Genomic DNA, 4,541 nt, shown 5'->3' on the forward strand with positions numbered 1-4,541 from the left:
ATCACTTCATAAATCGATAGAAGGAACATGGATAGCTATGTCATAAATAATAGAGTAAAAGAATTTACTAACTTTATAGAAAAAGGGGGGATTGATGCAGAGGGTTGACCAATGTACAGGGGGTTGTACAGGGGGTTGTACAGGGGGGTTGGAGGAATTCGATTGCTTAAGCAAAGGTACTGTCTGTACCTATCATGCCTACTAAGCAGAACAAAAGCACTAGCTATTGATAAGGAAAAGCGGACACCTGGTTCTATTGACAAGTAAAAGCAGACACTTGGTTCTATTGACAAGGAAAAGCAGACACCTGATTCTACTGATAAGCACCTATTGATAGGGAAAAGCAGACACCTGAATCTGTTAAGGGGGAGAAGTAGATGGTTTATGGCAGCGACCAAACCCTAAGGCCATACATGAAGACTAAAAGGTGAAAAGTTCAAGAAGAGGAAGACTCATTTACTTCATCTTGAAGACCCCTACCCACAGGAGGAAGACTCATTTACTTCATCTTGAGACCCCTGCCCATGACCAGAGGGGGCACTGTGCAGGCGCAAAGGACCTTCTAGATCACTGTAATACGAAGCGGGGATAGGACATGAATATGTATAGGCGTATGGTGCAACCTTATAAATGTAGAGGGAAACAACACTGGGGTACGCATGACTTTAAGGAATTATCCCCGTGCGTCTCAGCGCTGAATAAAAAGCATACCTACTTTACAACTTTAACGAGTTGTGGAGTCAATCCGCGCATCACTGACAGGGAGGAGGAAAGCCGGGAGGAAGCAGAGACAGGACACCTGACCCAAACTGACCAAAGAGGTATTCCATACCACAGCACGTCATGCCCAGGAGGGAGCTGGGAGTTACCCATAAGGGCTAAGTGGACTGCAGGGTTGGAGGAGGTATCAGTCGGTGCTTGGTTGGGCTGGGGGGGAGAGTTATCGGTTGCCTGGTGATGAGGTGTTGTATTCTCTTAAGAGCCTCTGTACCAATATCCTGACATGCTTTAATAAACTCACTATTAAATCAACAGTAACCTCCATACCAAGGCGATTTTGAGTCTGTAAATGTTCTCCCACTCTCTCCCATATCCGAGTATGAAATGACCCTGTTGCTGGAAACCAGTTGCAATTTGTTTTCACCCATAACAAAAGATTCATTACTTGCTTCTCAGACAAATGATATCCAGAGGATTTTAGAATTTGCTGCAAAACTCTCAAATTATTTCTGTTTGTCTGATTCTACTTGTCCCATTTTTCTAACGCAATCCTGTAATTCCCCGTTCAACAGGTATTACTGACCTTTAACAGGCAAATGCTGGTACCAGCAATTCCCCGTATCACATGGACACCGCAGTGTCGAGCAGTTTAGTTATCACACACAGGAGGGCACCATTTGCTGTGTCTGTAAAGAAAGAGGCTAAAAAACCACACAGGCTGCTTTCACAACTAGTTCTACTTTAGTCACTCAAGCATGGTAATATACAGTATACAGATACGGGTCTGAGCCATGAAGCTCAAACTCTGACTACAACAGACAATGGAACTACTACAACTCCAAGTACAGCAACTACACCAACCCCAGTGACAAGTACAGCAGCTACTCAAACTCTGACTACAACAGACAGCGCAGGTACACCAACACCACTGACAAGTACAGCAGCTACTCAAACCTTGACAGCAAGACAGCACAGCTGCTTGTGCTACTCAACCCCCAAGCACAGTAGCTGCACCAACCCCAACAACAAATACTGCAGCCACTCCAACCCCAGTGATAATAACTGCAGTTAAACCAAAGGACCAATTTGTGCCAATATCAGTTGCCCCTGTATGCAAAAGGAAAAGCAAACAACAGGCACAAAAAGCAACCCATACAGTGAAGAAACAATATGAAGAAACAATGCTCTTACTACACAGGACAGCATCTGATCAGGTGTTATTATTATGTAGATCAGAGGAAGATAAAGAAGAAGAGGTGACTTCTCAACCCCAGACCTCAACCAAGCTAGGGAATGTGCAAAAAGATTTTACCTGTAAACCAGGGGAGCACATAATCACCTGGTTGCTTCCATGCTGGGACAGTGGGGCTGATGGTCATGAACTAGAAGATAAGGAAGCTAAGCAGCTGGAATCACTTGCAAGGGAAGAATAGGAAAACAGGACATGGGGATGGGGAGTATCCAGGACTAGCAGATGTCCAGGATGGGGGTAGTTAAACTAACTGATAAGTGAAGGACAGGATGATTGCTACGTCTGTAATGTTAATTAAGCTGGTGCTTCAAAGACTGCCAGAAGTTATGAAGGTTGTTGGGAGAAGTAAACGACCCTCAAGGACCACCATCACATTTTTCTATGCATGCAGGAAACTCTGGGAAATGATGTAATTCATGCTTAGCCTCATGAATATGTATGTATGCCCAGTGACTATATAAGGACGGCTTGTGTAGCAATACGGTGGTACACGTTTGGAGGAGCTAGCCCCCGTGTCTCCAGGTGCCGCAATAAAGAATACCTGTTTGTCAACTTGAAAACTTTATTCGCAAGTTTGCTCCTGGAGTTTTCTCTGAATAAAAGAACATCATCATTCTCATTTAAAAGCACTATTTCTATAGGTGTGGTTTCTTCCTAAATAGCAAGTAGCTGCAGCAGGATGGTACAGCAGCAGTCTTTGGCAATTCACAAAGGACTGCATTTTTCAGGCTTTCGTGGATTCATTTGTGTCCTGGGTTCTGCAGTAGCAGTCATTTTTCTTCTTGGTAGCTGGTGCAGTGCTGTGTTTTGACTTTCAGCCTGGGAACAGAGCTGATAACACTGATGTTTTGGTCTGGCCAAGAACTTTGTGAGCCTCATACTCTGCCAGGGAGGAGGGGAAGCTGGGAGGAAGCAGAGACAGGACACCTGACCCAAACTGACCAAAGCAGTGAGGATAATGCAGTCTCGAGTTTCTGCCTCTTTGACTCCATCCCTGTTTTGGACAAAATTCCTCTTGTTTCCAAGGAGATAAATGAGAGCAGATCTCAGTGTTCTCCTCTCTACAATTTATTATGAATTTATAAAAAAAGTAATAAAATCCAGTCCCTTCAGCTATGAAAATTACCCTCATTTGTATATAAATAGGCTTAACCTCTTAAACTGTGTCAGATGCTGCTGATTCACCAATCTGATCTAGATCTTCCCATGGTCTCTGCTCCTACAGCTCCAAGGCAAATGAGTCACACTTTTCCCAAGTGGTATCCCACCCAGCCTGTCAGTGCTAGGATTCTGCTAGCAGTGTGTCTGCTGATTGGTACTAAAACCTGGGCAGGGATTTTCTCCTGATAAAGCTGAGCTCACCAACACCCTGCAGCCACAAAGCGCTATGTGTCCTGGGTTAAGCAGTAGCAGTCAATTTTTTCTCCTTCTTAGTAGCTGGTGCAGAGCTGTGTTTTGACTTTCACCCTGGGAAAAGAGCTGATAACAGTGATGTTTACTCTGACCAAGGACTTTGTGAGTATCATGTTCTGCCAGGGAGGAGGGGAGGCTGGGAGGAAGCAGGGACAGGATACCTGACCCAAACTATCCAAATAGGTATTCCATACCACAGCACATCATGCCCAGGATGTAACTGAGAGTTACCCCAAAGGGCTAGGAGACTGCAGGGTTGGAGGAGGTATCATTTGGTGCTTGGTCGGGCTGGGGGGTGAGTTATCGGTTGGCTGGTGCTGAGGTGTTTTATTCTCTTCCCTTGTTATTTCTCTTATTATTATTGTTGGTAGCAGTACTGATTTGTGTTATACCTTAGTTACTGGACTGTTATCTCAACCCATGGGAGTTACATTCTTTCGATTCTCCTTCCTCCCCATCCCTCTGGGAACGGGGGGGGGGGAAGGAAAGAAAGAGGGGGGGAGGGGAGTATAAACTGTAAGGCTGACTGGGTTTAAACCACGACAATGTGAAAATCCGTGTATTTTCATTAGTCCAGCCTCAAATCAGCAGAGGAGAATGTATTCCAGAATCAAATGTGATAAAGGCAAAACCCCAGTGATCAGTTCCCCAGCTGCATTTCCCTTCTCTGGTGACAGTGCTAGGAAGATAGGCCTGCACTACTTTTGAAATTACTCTGGAAATATGAAAGGGAAATGCCAAAGTATTTTCAATTATCTGAGTGGCTTTTTTAGTTTATTCCTGGAAATCAAGGAGCCCTGAGCTGTCTGGATGTTCTCTCATTCTATAAAGCATTTGTTTTTAAAAGCAGAAGGGATCCACTTTCCCAGTTGCATGCCCATTCCTAGAATTGTCCCAAACCTTCTGCTACCTTTCCTGGGGGAGTGGAAAATCTAGATGTTGAAATGTTGGAAAAGGGCAAAGTTTTTATGATAAAACAATTGCATAAAATAGTAGAAATGATTATGTTTGAGAAATTTATAAATCAATAGTGGGATTTTGTAAATTAGAAAATTTTGTAACTTTGCAGTTTTGTATCACGGCTGCTCTGTAACCAGTGTTGCAATGGTAGTCTTAATAGCATAACCGTATATGGTGAAAGGTGTACAGGTGGATT

Source organism: Neopsephotus bourkii, unplaced genomic scaffold, assembly GCF_033783945.1.
Source record: "Neopsephotus bourkii isolate Nb327-2 ecotype Australia unplaced genomic scaffold, CSIRO-AGI_Nbou_v1 NB_1392, whole genome shotgun sequence".
Lineage (NCBI taxonomy): Eukaryota > Metazoa > Chordata > Aves > Psittaciformes > Psittacidae > Neopsephotus > Neopsephotus bourkii.